Here is an 18,182-nt window from a genome sequence, read left to right as displayed (position 1 = left end):
TTATATTTAAATAGCATAAAATATTGTCATTCTAATTTCAAATATTTTTTTTTTATATTTTAATTTGTCTATGATACAAGAATTATTTTAATTCTATTAAATATTAGTTTTAACGCTTCATGCTACAGTGATGATCATATGATGTATGATGATGTTTTACAATGTGTTAATGATGACGATGCATGCTAAAGTGATGGTCATAGGTTGATGGTGATACGTAATGCGCCAAAGTGGACAATATCAGCTAGTGGTGGGCTTGATCTGTTACAAATGGTATTAGAGCTAGACACTAGGCGGTGTGCCAACGAAGATGCTGGCCCCTAAGGGGTGGATTGTGAGATCCCAGATCAGTTGGAGAAAAGATTAAACATTTCTTATTAGAGTGTGGAAACATCTCCCTAATAGACTGCCAGCGAGGATACTAGAAAACCTCTCTATAGTAGATGCATTTTAAAACGGTGAGACTGATGGCGATATGTAACGAGTCAAAGCAGACAACATTTACTAATGGTGGGCTCTCAATTATAAATAACTGGCTAGAGTAGCTTAATTGGTTAGAGCGTGTGTTATAATTTTTAGTTCTTTTTAGGGTAGCTTCGACTAGTTGAAAAAAGATACAACTTCAACCATATAATTAGCATCCAAATCATATTTTAATATTGACGTTGTCTTCTTCTTGATGATGTTGAACGCCACGTTTCTGGATAGTGTCAACCGGATCAACCCTAAGACTTATCGATCCTTGAGCTTCCACTACTTCGTGGTCGTGGTCGTGGTCAACCGGTTCATGAAGATCTTTCTGGTAAAGATAATCTTCAATCTCCATCTTCCATAAACTGAAATCGAATCCATCGAACTTCTCAATTCCAGTTTGTGAACTTTTTATCTTCACAGATCGTGGTGAATTTTGCCTAGCTCTGATACCAGTTGTTAGGATCGCACAACAATGCACACACTCGATCTAGATGAACACAAAGAAAGAAAAGAGAAAATGCAAAGAGAACTCATGGCTAAAGAATTTGTATTGATGACTTCAGTAAGAAAGAATATAGAAAAGTACATTTTCAACCCTATACCTAAGGGATATATATAGTTTAGTTTATTTACCATATATAACCATTACTGTATATAACTATCTACCGTATATAGTTTTCTAGTATACAAAGCTATTTATTATTTATGACAATTTACTTTATATGTCATAGTATATAACTTTACTATGTATAATCGTTGACTAAGCTAGAAATAAGTAGCAGACTCCATAACCTAACAATCCAAAACCACGAACTCACACCTACAACAACCAAATCCGACAATGAAACGCTTGGTTCACGACACGAAAAAGATCACCGACAATCCCACATATACAAGAGGTAAGCTTTATACGTTTGAATAACGTCGTGTGTCGTCGGAAACTAGATTCAATTTTTAGGTTTTAAGAAGCTCATAGATCTGTCGTTTTAGGCATCTACAAGCAACGAGACTTCGTGGAAAGAGTTAGAGGAGGAAAATGATGAGAAAAAACTTTGGAAATAGCCGTAGAGAGAAGAGAGAAGAAAACCAAAAAATAGCGTTGAGTCAGGCGAAGAAGACGAATCAGTCGGATCCATATTCGAATCCGAATCTTGGTCAGACTCAAACCCACAACCCACTACCAATCCATTGGTTCAGCCCAACACACGCTCACGACCCAATTATAATAGCCAACCCAACCCAACCCAACGTCTACCGCCTAACTCAACAGCCCAGCACCCGCGATCCCACGTCTGCCTATCCAACCCGCAATGCCTGCAGCCCAAAACCTGACAGTCCATGGCGAAGCCCAATTACCTAAGACCCACCTGCAATAGCTCAGCACCCAGGCCGCGACCTAGTAATCGACACTTGAACCGCGCCTCGACCCAATTTAGCCTGCACACGCGTCAGAGTCTTATTGCGCCACGCGTCAACTTGCAGCAAAAAGAACCCCTTGGCTTCATTGCTCAGCTTGGCTGCGCATAGTCCTTAGGCTTAAAACACTCGGTTTGGCAATTCTGACACCGACCCCTACGTTTTCTACCCTCCCATAGTTGATTTGACCATAATTAAGATAAATAAGACCAGTATGATGCACTGTTTAATCAATTCAGGTTAAACTACATTATAAATGTGAAATGTTAATGAAATGAAATGAACGCTTTAATAGGAAACGACAACCGGTAACGTTTGGAGCAACTTCGAGGAACGAAAGCTTAATAAATCCGAAAGTAGAGAAATGCCGGTTAAGACCAACCAAGTAATTAGTGTTACTATAGGATAGTGTAACGACCCTAAATTTCCACATATCTAGAGTCGCCACTAACGTCTCATGCTCATCTTTAATGCAAAATATAACTCTAAGAATGCTCATCTTTATTAGCGAAAAAGTTTAAAACTTCAGAATACGTTAAAACATTAGAAAACACTGTCGGACTTGTGTGTTTCAAACATCATGCTGGAGTTCAAAATAAGATAAAACAATTACAAATTAAATAATTTAAATAAATGAGATGCAAACACCCTATCCTAACCAAGACAAGGAATTTTAAATATGCAACTATCCTATACATGCGCCCCAGCCTTTGATTACAATGTCACCGTCAACCGTACATGAGCGCCTCGCCTTTACCTAAAAAAACAATATGTACTTTTGGCAATTTTCAACCAAGTTTGATTTTGGTAAGATAACTAAAATTTAAATAATTGAAAAAGAGATGTAAAATAACTTTTCTATCTAAAAGAAAAGGAGATCTAACTTACCAAACTTTTCTATCTCTTGACAGAAGACCATTTCCAATTTTTCTCTCCCAAAATCTGCTATCTTTCTTTTGTTTGTTTAAGGATAATTCTTTCACTCTCTTTTGCTTATTATTTATATCTAAACATCACCCTTTATTGAAAAGGTAAAAGATCTAAATAAAAAGTTCTGATATGATATAACAACCCAACGACAAGGGTGTAGTAGATGTTATTCATTTTCGCTAGCCATTAGACTAACACACCTACAAGGACCAAGCTCGACGTTGAAACGCTTGGTTCACGACACGCAAAAGACCACTGACGATCCCACATACATGAGAGGTAAGCTTTATACGCTTGAATAACGTCGTGTGTCGTTGGAATCCAGATTCAATTTTTAGGTTTTAAGAAGCTCATAGTTGTGTCATTTTGTGCATCTACAAGCCATGAGATTTTGTGGGAAAGAAGCAGAGAGTCCAATAAAGAGTTAGAGGAGGAAAACGATGAGGAAGAACGTCGAAAATAAATGCAGAGAGGAGAGAGATGAGAAATAGAAAATTGCGCTGAGTTGGTCGAAGAAGACGAATTAGTCGGATCAAGATACGAATCTTGATCTGGGTCAGACTCAAACCCACAACCCACTTGACAAACACATCGAATGGATCACCAAACTTTTCATAATACCTCCGTTTGACCATTTGACAAACACGTCGAATGGATACCAAACTTTTAGACCGCATGTAGGGAGTGACACTGATTTAGTTGGCCACTCTCCAGCCATTTTTAGGATAATTTATATTTAAATAGGAAATCTGAATATTAAATTTTTAAGCGCAGTTAAAATTTCAGCTTCTCTCTGTTATTTTTAAGCATTTTATTTTTTTCTTCCAACAACCTCTTGTTGAAGATTTCCTCTCACCGATAAGAAGGATTTCCCTGGCTGATTATCGAAACAGCGTCAACGGCTTCATAGCTCAGCTTTGTTGCGCGTATTCTTTAGGCTTAAAACGCTCGGTTTGAAAATTCTAATACCGACCCCAAAGTTTTTTACCCTCCCGGAGCTAATTTGACCATAATTAAGATAAATAAGGCTACTATGATGCACTATTTCATGAATTCAAGTTAAACAACATTATAAATGTGAAATGTTAATAAAATGAAATGAATGCTATAATAGGAAATGAAATGAATGCTATAATAGGAAACGACAACCAGTAACGTTTGGAGCAACTTTGAGGAACGAAGGCTTAGCAAATCTGAAAGTAGAGAAACGCCGGCTAAGGAGGAACGAAAGCTTAGCAAATCCGAAAGTAGAGAAACGCCGGCTAAGGCCAACCAAGTAAGTAGTCTTGCTATAGGATAGGCTCTGCAATTGTTTGATTTACAACGAAATGTGCTCGTGCAACTAGGCACGTGTCCTTTATGCTTTATTAATATGATGTATGATGATGTGTATGAGTTATACAATGATGACGATGGATGCTAAAATGATGATCATAGTTTAGCTTTTTTTCTTCACCCTATAATTTTAATTGTGTCAGAAGTGGAATTTGAACCCACGCCTCTTACGAGGACCAAAACTTGAGTCTGGCGCCTTAGACCACTCGACCATCTTGACTACTTTTTGATAAATCCCACATTGGTTGAAGAGGGGAATGAACCATTCTTTATAATGGTGTGGAAACCTCTCACTAATAGACGCGTTTTAAAACTGTGAGGCTGACGACGATCCATAACAGGCCAAAATAGAAGATATGTGCTAGTGATTGGAGAGGGTGAGGAAGCATTTCTTTTAAGGGTGTGGAAAAATCTTCCTGCTAGATGCATTTTAAAATCGTGAGGCTGGTGGTGATACGTAATGCACCAAAGTGGACAATATCTGTTAACGATGGGCTTGAGATGTTATAAATGATAGCAGAGCTAGTCATCAAGTAGTGTGCCAGCGAAGTTGCTGGGCCCCTAAGGGGGTAGATTGTGAGATTCCAGATGGTTGGAGAGATGAAACATTTCTTATAAGGGTGTGGAAACCTCTCCTTAGTAGACCGCCAATGAGGACGCTGAAAAACCTCTATATAGTAGAGGCATTTTAAAATCGTGAGGCTGACGACGATATGTAACAAGTCAAAGCAGACAACATCTACTAGTGGTGAGCTTGGACAATTTTAAATAACTGTCTTGAATAGCTCAGTTGGTTAGAGCGTGTGGCTGTTAACTACAAGGTTGGAGGTTCAAAAATATTATTGTCTTACATTTTCTGTCGAATCATAACCCTTGAATTGCGTCGAAATTTGAGCCCAATTCTTTACCAATCAAGTGTTCCTTAGGAGGGAGTGTCTTAAAGCTTTACCCTTGTCGTGAAGATTTTTATGGTAAAAATAATATAATCTTCAATCTCCATCTTCCATAAACCGAAATTGGATCATCGAACTTCCCAGTTCCAATCTTTGAACTTTCTATCTTCACAGATCGTGACAAATTTCGCCTAGCTCTGATACCAGTTGTTAGGATCGCACGGCAACGCATTCCACCACTGCTTCGTGTTCATGATATCATGCTTTACCTTCACAGATCGTAGCAAATTTCGCCTAGCTCTGATACCAGTTGTTAGGATCGCACGACAACGCACACACTCGATCTAGAAGAAACTACAAGACTACCAGTTGTTAGGATCGCATGGCAACGCATTCCACCACTGCTTCACAATGCACACACTCGATCTAGAAGAAACTACAAGACTACCAGTTGTTAGGATCGCACGGCAACGCATTCCACCCATGCTTCATGTTCATGATATCATGCTTTACCCCTACAGGGGTTTGTGAAGATCTTTCTGGTAAAAATAATCTTCAATCTCCATCTTCTATAAACCGAGATCGGATCGCTTCATGTTCATGATATCATGCTTTACCACAACAGGGGTTTGTGAAGATCTTTCTTGTAAAAATAATCTTTAATCTCCATCTTCCATAAATCGAGATCGGATCGCTTCGTGTTCATGATATTATGCTTTACCCCCAACAGGGGTTCGTGAAGATCTTTCTGGTAAAAATAATCTTCAATCTCCATCTTCCATAAACCGAAATCGGATCCATCGAACTTCTCAATTACAATCTTTGAACTTTCCATCTTCACAGATCATGGCAAATTTCGCCTAACTCTAATACCAGTTGTTAGGATCGCACGACAACGCACACACTCGATCCAAAAGAAAATGCAAGACTCTACCTAATATATTTATAGAGTTTAGTTTAGTTTACTATATATAGTTTTACCAAAGATAACCATTTACTATATATAACTATCAACCATATATAGCTTTACTGTTTACTGTTCTTTTGACCATAGGTAGCTACTTACGGCTTATAACAATTTACTTTATTTGTTATATATATATTTTCTTTGACTAAGCTATAAATGCGCAAGGGACTCCATAACGTACAATCCAAAATTCCATTGGTTCGGCCCAACACAAGCTCAAGACCCAATTATAATAGCCAACCCAACCCAATGTCTGCAGCCTAGCTCGGCAGCCCAGCACCTGCGATCCCACGTCTGCCTATCCAACCCGCAACGCCTGCAACCCAAAACTCGAAAAGTCCATGGCGAAGCCCAATTACCTAAGACCCACCTACAACAGCCCAACAACCACGCCGCGATCCAGCAATCGACACTTGACTCGTGCCTCGACCCAATTTAGCCTGCACACGCGTCAGCGCCTTATTGCGCCACGCGTCAACTTTCAGCAAAAAGAACCCCTCGGCTTCATAGCTCAGCTTGGCTGTGCATAGTCCTCAGGCTTAAAACGCTAGGTTTGGCAATTTTGACACCGACCCGTACGTTTTTTACCCAATCGGAGCTTATTTAACCATAATTAAGATAAATATTGCTAGTATGATGCACTATTTCATGAGTTCAAGTTAAACTACATTATAAATGTGAAATGTTAATGAAATGAAATGAATGATATAATAGGAAACGACAACAGGTAACGTTTGGAGCAACTTCGAGGAACGAAAGCTTAGCAAATTTGAAAGTAGAGAAACGTCAGCTAAGGCCAACCAAGTAAGTAGCCTTACTATAGGATATGCTAGGCAATTGTTTGATGTATGACGATACGATGACGTTTTATGATGATTATGAAGTGTTGATGATGACAATGTATGCTACAAGGATGATCATAGTTTAGCTTTTTCTTCACTCTCTTTTGCTTATTATTTATTGTAATTAAATTCGAAAAGAGGTAAAATAGTTAAGAAGTTCATATCATTTTATGATATAACCACCCAACTTGAGTTTGGCCCCTTGGACCACTCGGCCATCCTGACTACCAATTAATAGATCCCACATTGGTTGGAGAAGGGAATGAATCATTCCTTATAATGGTGTGGAAACCTCTCACTAATTGACGTGTTTTAAAACTGTGAGGCTGACGACGATGCATAACAGGCCAAAATGGAATATATCTACTAGCGATTGGAGAAGGTGAGGAAGCATTTCTTTTAAGGGTGTGGAAAAATCTTCCTAATAGACGCATTTTAAAACCGTGAGGCTGGTGGTGATACGTAAGGCACCAAAGTGGACAATATCTGCTAATGGTGGGCTTGAGATATGGTATCAGAGCTAGTCACTAGGCGGTGTGCCAGTGAAGACGCTGGGCCTCCAAGGGGGTGGATTGTGAAATTCCAGATCGGTTGGAAAGAAGATGAAACATTTCTTATAAGGGTGTGGAAACCTCTTCCTAGTAGACTGCCAGCGAGGACGCTGGAAAACCTCTCCATAGTATATGCGTTCTAAAACCGTGAGGCTGACGGCTATACATAACGAGCCAAAGCAGATAACATCTACTAGTGGTGGTTTCGAAAAATATTAAATAATTGGCTGGAATAGCTTAGTTGGTTAGAGCATGTGGCTGTTAACCACAAGGTCGGAGGTTCAAACCCTCCTTCTAGCGATGGTGTTTGAGTGTTCCTTACTAGTTATAAGAGGTATCTAAATTGGTATATATAATTGCTCTATAAAACTTTCTACCATATATAGCTTTTTACTATACAAACCTTTTATAATCTTTGAACAAAAGACAATTTACTGTATATCTCATTTAGCATATATAGCTTTTTATAATGGTTGACTAAGCTATCAATAAGCAGCATACTCCATGACCTAACAATCCAAAACCACGAACTCACACCTACAATGACCAGACTCGACGTTGAAACGCTGGTTCACGACACGTAAAAGACCACCGATGATCCCACATACACGAGATGTAAGCTTTATACGCTTGAATAACGTCATGTGTCGTCAGAATCCAGATTCAATTTTTCGAGATGTAAGCTTTATACGCTTGAATAACGTCATGTGTCGTCAGAATCCAGATTCAATTTTTAGGTTTAAAGAAGATTATAGATGTGTCGTTTTAGGCATCTACAAGCCACGAGACTTCGTGAAAGAGAAGTAGAGAGTCCAATAAAGAGTTATAGGAGGAAAACGATGAGAAAGAACTTTAGAAATGTTGGGTTTTATGTTATAAAACTCATAGTTTGTAAACAAAAACATATTCTATTTTCAATAAAGTTATTATTGATGTTTATTGGGTAAAGATTGTTCTTGAATAAAGTAAATTTTACGATCATCAATCTAAATCCAATAAACTAAGAACACTCTAGCTATAGTATGATTACTTGAACTATACATAGAGACATAAGAGTGGATCAAGTTTAAGTATATAGTCAAAATGATCTATAGTATAGGGATAAGGCTGAGTACCTTATCCTGGAGACACTATGGATGCGGCCCACTTTTGTATATGATATAAACAATGCGATCACTAAATTGTACATGTGGAGACATGTGAGTGGGGGCGTCCTATGCAATGAGTATTGCATAAAATCTAACCATGAAGAAAATCACTCTCACTTTATAGTGTCGTTTACTGTTGAGACTAATTTTTTCATTTGATGACCAAGGTAACCCAATTTTAATCCTGAGTTAACTATGAATTCCTATTTATTCGGAATTATCCTTAGATTTACATGAGTGAGAGTGACTCGAGTTCGCCGACTCAATTAGCCTCCCATTTCAGGGGTAAGACTAGGTGAATAGCCGGGGACATAGGGTGCAAGATGGAATTTACTCCTACCCGCTTTTAGGGATAGTAGAGAGGTTGTTCCCTTAAGTATTAACTCTAGGTCTTGAACAAGAGGCCCCACCCTCTCATTGGCCTGAGAGGGATTCGGTTTAGTGGTTGGACCACAAACCAATTGTTCATTAGAGGATCAGTGGGACATAAGAAACAAGTAGTAATTTCAGGGGTAAAACGGTAAATTGACCCATCTGTAGTTACGAACCACTCGTGAAAAATTGACTTACTAATCATGGTTATATCAAATGGACAGAAAAATATCTATAGTGATGGGAGTGCAACTACTAGGCTATAGTGAAGTGTCCTAGTAGTTAACGAATGTTAGTTAACAAGGTTAATGAGTTTAGCTGGTTAATCTCGGAGCGTTGGAGCCTATGATCGATCTATAGGTCCATTAGGTCCCCTTGCTAGCTCATATCAAACTAAACCATAGAACAATGTGACGAATGAGTTCGAAGTGTTCGAATTCAAATTAGAGAATACGCGCTAAATATATATGATATATTTAACCGCATTTTTGTTTTAATTACGAATTTAACAAAAAGAGAGAACTGGTGATATTTAAATAAGATTTAAATATTTCAATTATGAATAGGGATTCATAATCAATATGTGCTGAAATTTGAATTACTGTTAAATATTAATTAAATTGTTTAATTAATCATTTAATATTACTTTAATTTGAAATTAATTGTTGAATTAAAACAGAAAAAGTCAAAAGGTTGACTTCGCTTAATGGAAAAATCCATGTTTGAGTGCGTGGAATATTGAGTGTCAATATATGGTTTAACCAAACTTGCATGTTTGTCACATAATCCCACAAATTTGAGTGAAATTTTGAGTGTCAAAATTTGGTAATCTCAAATTTGCATGAGCCTTCATATTTAACTCTCTCTTCACATATACTAAATCCCTTCCAAGTTTACTCACTCAACGGATTTCACAATCCTGTTCTAAGGCCGGAGAATAGTAGGGAATGTTAAGTCACTCAACGGATTCCACAATCCTGTTCTAAGGCCGGAGAATAGTAGGAAATGTTAGGATCGCACAACAACGCACACGCTCGATCTAGATGAACACAAAGAATGAGATAGAGAAAATTGCAAGGAGAACTTTGGCTAAAAGAATTTTTTTATTGATGACTTCATGTATGTACAACAAGAGAGAGTACGAAGAAAAGAAAGTACATCTCAAAGCTCTACTGGACGGGATATATATAGTTCAATTTACTATATATAGCTTTACCAGATTTAACCATCTACTATATATAGCTATTTAATATATATAGCTTTACCCGATTTAACCATCTACTATATATAGCTTTACCCGATTTAATCATCTACTATATATAGCTATTTACCATATATAGTTTTACCGGATATAGCTTTACCAAATATAGCTTTACCGGATATAACCGTTGACCAAGCTATAAATAAGCATCAGGCTCCATAATCTAACAATTCTCTCACTTGGAGACTGATCTAGTCAACCAAGAATTTCATTCTCAAACGACCATGAGCATCTTCATGGTCTTCATGGCACCATATCAATTGAGGCTTTGCACAACCACAATATTCCAACATCAACACATTTTCATCAAAGATCACATCACAGTGTCTTAGGATTTTCATTTTTTTCTCATCCCAAAACCTGTACCCGAACATGTCAGAGCCATAGCCTATGAAGTAGCATTTCACAGCCTTAGCATCAAGCTTATCTCTCTTCTCTGGATCAACATGAACATACGCAGTACAACCAAAGGTTCTCAAGTGAGAGTACTTGAGTTCTTTTCCTGTCCATACTTCTTCGGGCAATTTGAACTTCAAGGGTACTGACGGCCCTCTATTAATCAAATATGCTGCTGTGTTCACAGCATCAGCCCAGAATGTCTTTGGCAGTCCAGAATGAATCCTCATGCTTCTTGCTTGCTCATTCAATGTTCTGTTCATCATTTCTGCAATACCATTTTGTCTTGCCTTACTGGGAATTGTTCTTATTAATCTAATTCCCTCAACTACACAAAATGTTATAAACTCTGATTTGTTGTACTCTCCTCCATTGTCAGACCTCAGGCATTTGATCTTCAAGCCGGTTTGATTTTCAACTTCAGCTTTCCACTTCTTGAAGGTGGTAAACACATCTGACTTGTGTTTCAGAAAGTAAACCCATACCTTCCTGCTGAAGTCATCGATGAAGGTGACATAATACCTTGATCCACCAAGTGATGAAACTGGAGATGGTCCCCAGACATTTGTATGGACCATTTCCAACCGCATTTTCTTCGGTTCTCTGACAGCCTTTGTGAAACTAACTCGTTTCTGTTTGCCCATAACGCAGCTCTCACAAAGACCCATATCAACAGATTTTAAGCCTCCTAAAGCTCATTTCGCTGTCAGCATCTTCATTCCTTTGACGCTCATATGTCCAAGTCTATTGTGCCATAGACTTGAATTGGAAGCACTCTCAGCAGCAGCAGTCATGTTTATACACTCTGCAGTAGTGTATAAGGTTCCGAATTTTGTGCCACGTGCAACAACCATGGCGCTCTTCTCAATCTTCCATGAACTCTTTCCAAACTCTGCTGCATAGCCTGTGCTATCCAACTGACCAATAGAGATCAGGTTCTTCTTGAGACTAGGAATGTATCTGACATCTTGTAATGTCCACTGATTTCCTGCTGGAGTTTGTATGGAGACATCTTCCTTTCCTTCAATCTCCAAGGTTTTGTTGTCGGCAAGATACACCTTCCCGAAATTTCCTGATTTGAAATTTCGAAACAATTCTTTACTTGGAGACGAATGGAACGATGCACCTGAATCCAAAATCCAGGATTCAGCTGGGCTGTCCACACTAAGGATTAAAACATCCTCAGCATCTTCTGTTGTATATATAGAATCATCATCATCTTCAGATTTATGATTCTGCTTCTTCTTCAGTTTTGTACAATCTGTCTGAAAGTGTCCTTTTCCCCCACAGCTCCAACACGTTACGTTGGGTTTGTTTGGAGATTTTCCCCGATTCTTTGATTTTGAACGTCCATGTTTGTTTGAGCTCTTTGATTTGCTTCTTCCCCATCGATCAACACTGAGAGCATTGCCTGATGAATCTCCAGTTTCCCGTTTGCGAATACTTTCGCTGAGAACTACATCTCGAATTTCATCAAACTTTAGTTTATCAGATCGTCGGGAACTGCTGATTGCGGCAACAACAGTATCCCATGACTCGGGTAAGGATGACATCAAAATCAACGCTTTAATTTCATCTTCGAAATTAATTTCCACCGAACTCAGTTGACTTATGATCATATTGAATTCATTTATATGATCAGCAACACGTCCATCTTCAGACATCTGCAGATTGAACAATCTACGCATCAAATACACCTTGTTCATAGCCGACGGTTTTTCATACATATTTGACAGCGCCTTCATCAGATCTGACGTTGTCTTCTCCTCGATGATGTTAAACGCCACGTTTCTGGATAGCGTCAACTGGATCATCCCTAAGGCTTGTCGATCCTTGAGCTTCCACTGTTCTGTGGTCATGGTATCCGGCTTCACCCCCAACAGAGGTTCGTGAAGATCTTTCTGGTACAGATAATCTTCAATCTGCATCTTCCAGAAACCGAAATTGGATCCATCGAACTTCTCAATTCCAATCTTTGAACTTTTCATCTTCACAGATCGTGGTGAATTTCGCCTAAGCTCTGATACCAGTTGTTAGGATCGCACAACAACGCACACGCTCGATCTAGATGAACACAAAGAATGGGATAGAGAAAATTGCAAGGAGAACTCTAGCTAAAAGGATTTTTTTATTGATGACTTCAGGTATGTACAACAAGAGAGAGTACAAAGAATAGAAAGTACATCTCAAAGCTCTACCGGACGGGATATATATATAGTTCAATTTACTATATATAGCTTTACCAGATTTAACCATCTACTATATATAGCTATTTAATATATATAGCTTTACCCGATTTAACCATCTACTATATATAGCTTTACCCCATTTAACCATCTACTATATATAGCTATTTACCATATATAGTTTTACCGGATATAGCTTTACCAAATATAACTTTACCGGATATAACCGTTGACCAAGCTATAAATAAGCATCAGGCTCCATAACCTAACAGGGAAGACACTAGTGGTGGTTTGAAACCGGTTCGTGAGGAAAAAGAAATTTGAACTACAGAAGTTTAGTACCACTCCTTGAGTTTTAATGCTTATGAACATGCTAGCTAATTTACTATAATTGATGTACTTTGAGTGCCTAAGATCCAAATTGATTCCGCATGTGTTATATTAACACCATCAAGACATAAGCTGTAGAGAGGAGAGAAATAAAAACTAGAAAATTGCGTTGAGTCAGGCGAAGAAGACGAATCTGTCAGATCTAGATCCGAATCCAGATGTGGGTCAGACTCAAACCAACAACCCACTGTCAATCCATTGGTCCGGTCCAACACACGCTCACGACCCAATTATAATACCCAACCCAACCCATTGTTTGTAGCTCAGCTCAGCGGCTTAGCACCCGCGATCTCACGTCTGCCCATCCAACCTGCAACGCTTGTAGCCCAAAACCTGATAGTCCATGGCGAAGCTCAATTACCTAAGACCCACCTACAATAGCCCAACACCCATGTTGCGATCCAACAATCGTCCCTTGACCCGCGCCTCGACCCAATTTACCTGCAAACGCGTCAGCGCCTTATTGCGCCACACGTCAACTTGCAGCAAAAAGAACCCCTCGGCTTCATAGCTCAACTTGGTTGCACCTAAGATCCAAATTTCTTCTGCATGTGTTATATTAACACCATCAAGAAATAGCCCCAGAGAGGAGAAAGATGAAAACCATAAAATTGTGTTGAGTTGGGCGAAGAAGACGAATCCGTCGGATCTAGATCCAAATCCGAATTTGGGTCAGACTCAAACCCACAACCCATTGCCAATCCATTGGTTCGGTCCAACACATGCACACGACCCAATTATAAAAGCCAACCCATCCCAACGCCGGAGCCTAGCTCAGCAGGCCAGCACCCGCGATCCCACGTCTGCCCACCCAACCCGCAATGCCTGCAGCCCAAAACCTGACAGTCCATGGCGAAGCCCAATTACTTAAGACCTACATGCAATAGCCCAGCACCCAGACTGCACACGCGTCAGCGCCTTATTGCGCCACACGTCAACTTGCAGCAAAAAGAACCCCTCGGCTTCATAGCTCAGAGTGGCTGCGCCTAGTCCTTAGGATTAAAAATGAAATCAACTCTCTAATAGGAACGACAACCGGTAATATTTGGAGCAACTTCGTGGAACGAAAGCTTAGCAAATTCGTAAGTAGAGAAATTCTCATAGTTCACATCACCATTTATTGTAATTAAATTGGAAGGGTAAAAGATCTCAGAAGTTCATATCATTTGATGCTAAATAAAGATATTTTGCTAACCATTAGACTAACAATAATTTGAATTGTGTCAGAAGTGGGAGGACCAAAACTTGAGTCTAGCACCTTAGACCACTCGGCGATCCTGACTACCAATTAATAGATCCCACGTTGATTCAATAGGGGAATGAATCATTCCTTAAAAGGGTGTGGAAACCTTTCCCTAATAGACGCGTTTTAAAACTGTGAGACTGACGACGATCCATAACAGTGCAAAATGGAAGATATCTACTAGCGGTTGGAGAGAGTAAGGAAGCATTTCTTCTAAGGGTGTGGAAAAATCTTCATAGTAGATGCATTTTAAAACCGTGAGGCTGATGATGATACATAATGCGCCAAAGTAGACAATATCTGCTAGCGATGGGCTTGAGCTGTTACAAATGGTATTAGAGCCAGTCACCAGGCAGTGTGCCAGCAAAGACGCTGGCCCCAAAGAGGGTGGATTGTGAGATCCCAGATCGATTGGAGAGAAGATAAAACATTTCTTATAAGGGTGTGGAAATCTCTCCCTAGTAGACTGCCAACCAGGACACTGGAAAACCTCTTCATAGTAGATTCCTTTTAAAACTGTGAGGCTAACGACGATACGTAACGAGCTAAAGCATAAAACATGTGCTAGTGGTGGGCTCGGACAATTATAAATAATTGGCTGGAATAGCTCAGTTGGTTAGAGCGTGTGGCTGTTAACCACAAGGTCGGAGGTTTCAAACCCTCCTTCTAGTTATTGGTAATCTAGTTTTCCTTATGAGCGACTTGTGATAATATTATTGTCTTACATTTTCTATTGAATGAATCATAACTTTGACCCTTGAATTGTCTTATTTTAGGTTTGGGCTATAAGGTTCTTGCTTAATTTAATCAAATAATGACATTGTCTTCTCCTTGATGATGTTGAACGCCACGTTCTTAGATAGCGTCAACTGGATCAACCCTAAGACTTATCGGTCCTTGAGCTTCCACTGCTTCATGGTGATGGTATCCGACTTTACCCCCAACAGGGGTTCATGAAGATCTTTCTGGTAAAGATATTCTTCAATCTTCATCTTCCATAATCTGAAATCGGATAAATCAAACTTCTCAATTCCAATCTTTGAACTTTTCATCTTCACAGATCGTGGTGAATTTCACCTAGCTCTGATACCAGTTGGTAGGATCGCACAACAATGCACACACTCGATAAGAAAATGCAAGAAGAACTCTTGCTAAAGAATTTGCATTATAACTTCAGGTATTTCCCGTAAGAGAGAATACAGAAAAAGTACATTTTCAAAGCTGAAGGGATATATATGTATACATAGATAGTTCAGTTTACTATATATAGCTTTACCACATATAACCATCTAATATATATAACTATCTACCATATATATATAGCTTTAACCGATATAACGGTATTTACTATTTATGACAATTTACGTGATTTGGTAATACACCAATTTGTCCACTATTCGTAACTAAAATCATTTCTTTCACTTCTGAAGCCCAAATAATTCGATTCGGAGTCAGGACACTAAGATTTAAGGTCATTCTTCACTTTTCTCTCCATTTCTAAGTTCGTAGCCTTCGCAGTAGCTTCATTGATGTTACCTAACAAATAAAAGGCTTGTTCGGGAAGACCATCTAATTCTCCGGAAAGGATTAATTTAAACCTTCTAATTGTTTCTGCTAGCCCAACGTATTTCCCCGGGGAACCCGTAAATACTTCTGCTACGAAAAAAAGGTTGTGATAAGAAACGCAAAATTTTTCGTGCTCATGCTACGGTTAAGCGATCCTCTTCGGATAATTCGTCCAACCCAAGGATATATAGCTTTTCTATTTATAATGGGTGACTATGCTATAAATAAGCAACATACAACATAACCTAACAATCCAAAACCACGAACGCACACCTACAATGACCAAACTCGACGTTGAAATGCTTGGTTCACGACACGAAAATGACCACCGACGATCCCACATACACGCGAGGTAAGCTTTATACGCTTGAATAACGTCATGTATCGTCGGAATCCATATTCAATTTTTAGGTTTTAAGAAGCTCATAGATGTGTCATTTTGCGCATCTACGAGCCACGAGACTTCATGGAAAAGAAGCAGAGAGTCCAACAAAGAGTTAGAGGAGGAAAACGATGAAAATAGCTGCAGAGAGGAGAGAGATGAGAAACAGAAAATCGTGCTGAGTCGGTCGAAGAAGACGAATCAGTCGGATCTAGATACGAATCTGGATCTGGGTCGGACTCAAACCCACAACCCACTGCCAATCCATTGGTTCGGCCCAACACACACTCACGACCCAATTATGATAGCCAACCCAACCCAACGTCTGCAGCCTAGCTTAGCAGCCTAGCACCAACGATCCCTCGTCTGCCTATCCAACCCGCAACTCCTACAGCACAAAACCTGACAGTCCATGGCGAAGCCCAATTACCTAAGACTCATCTGCAATAGCCCAGCACCCATGCCGCAACCCAGCAATCGACACTCGACCTGCGCCTCGACCCAATTTAGCCTACACACACGTCAGCGCCTTATTGCGCCACGCGTCAACTAGCAACAAAAAGAACCCCTCCCCTTCATAGCTCAGCTTGGTTGCGCGTATTCTTTAGGCTTAAAACGCTCGATTTGGCAATTCTAACACCAACCCCAAAGTTTTTTACCCTCCCGGAGCTAATTTGACCGTAATTAAGATAAATAAAGCTAGTATGATGCATTATTTCATGAATTCAAGTTAAAAAAACATTATAAGTGTGAAATGTTAATAAAATGAAATGAACACTGTAATAGGAAACGAAAATCAATAATGTTTTGAGCAACTTCGAGGAACGAAAGCTTAGCAAATCTGAAAGTAGAGAAACGCCGGCTAAGGCCAACCAAGTAAGTAGTCTTGTTATAGGATAGGCTAGGCAATTGTTTAATTTATGACGACACGTGTCAGTGCAACTAGGCACATGTCCTTTATGCTTTATTAATATGATGTATGATGATGTGTATGAGTTATATGATGACGTTTGATGATGTTTTATGATAATTATGATGTGTTGATGATGACGATGTATGCTAAAATGATGATCATAGTTTAGCTTTTTTTCTTCACTCTCTTTTGATTATTATTTATATCTAAGCATCACCATTTATTGTAATTAAATTCGGAAAGGTAAAAGATCTAAATAAAATGTTCATATCATTTTTTGATATTAACCACACTATCATTTGAATTGTTTTGGAAGTGGGATTTGAACCCACAACCAATCACAAGGACTAAAACTTGAGTCTGGCACCTTAGACCACTCGGCCATCCTAACTACTATTTAATAAATCTCACATTGATTGGAGAGGGGAATGAAACCTCTCACTAATAGACGCGTTTTGTGCCAGTGAAGACGCTGGGCCCCAAAGGGGGTGGATTGTGAGATTCCAGATCGGTTGGAGAGAAGATGAAACATTTCTTATAAGGGTGTGGAAACCTCTCCCTAGTAGGCTGCCAGTGAGGACGCTGGAAAACCTCTCCATAGTAGATGCGTTTTAAAATCGTGAGGCTGACGACGATACGTAACGAGCCAAAGCAGACAACATCCACTAGTGGTGAGCTCGGACAATTTTAAATAACTGGTTGGAATAGCTCAGTTGGTTAAAGTGTGTGGCTGTTAACCATAAGGTCAGAGTTTCAAACCCTCTATCTAGCGATAGTAATCGTAATCAAGTGTTCCTTAGGAGCGAGTTTACATTTAATTAATCAAGTGTTCCTTAGGAGCGAGTTTACATTTAATTAATCAAGTGTTCCCTTAGGAGCGAGTTTACATTTAATTAATCAAGTGTTCCTTAGGAGGG

The 18,182-nt window shown here is 39.2% G+C and overlaps 3 non-coding genes across 3 annotated transcripts; 2 read left to right on the top strand and 1 right to left on the bottom strand.

Moving 5' to 3' along the window:
* Positions 1-4,292: 4,292 nt before the first annotated feature.
* On the bottom strand, positions 4,293-4,375 carry TRNAL-CAA (transfer RNA leucine (anticodon CAA)). The gene has a single exon. It is a non-coding gene; the product is annotated as a tRNA-Leu (tRNA).
* Positions 4,376-7,634: 3,259 nt separating this feature from the next.
* TRNAN-GUU (transfer RNA asparagine (anticodon GUU)) lies at positions 7,635-7,708 on the top strand. The gene has a single exon. It is a non-coding gene; the product is annotated as a tRNA-Asn (tRNA).
* Positions 7,709-15,001: 7,293 nt separating this feature from the next.
* On the top strand, positions 15,002-15,076 carry TRNAN-GUU (transfer RNA asparagine (anticodon GUU)). The gene has a single exon. It is a non-coding gene; the product is annotated as a tRNA-Asn (tRNA).
* Positions 15,077-18,182: the final 3,106 nt, after the last annotated feature.

This window comes from Cucurbita pepo, chromosome 16, assembly GCF_057944985.1.
Source record: "Cucurbita pepo subsp. pepo isolate OVF chromosome 16, ASM5794498v1, whole genome shotgun sequence".
NCBI classification, from domain to species: Eukaryota; Viridiplantae; Streptophyta; class Magnoliopsida; order Cucurbitales; family Cucurbitaceae; genus Cucurbita; species Cucurbita pepo.
This window is presented reverse-complemented; position numbering and strand designations above follow the sequence as displayed.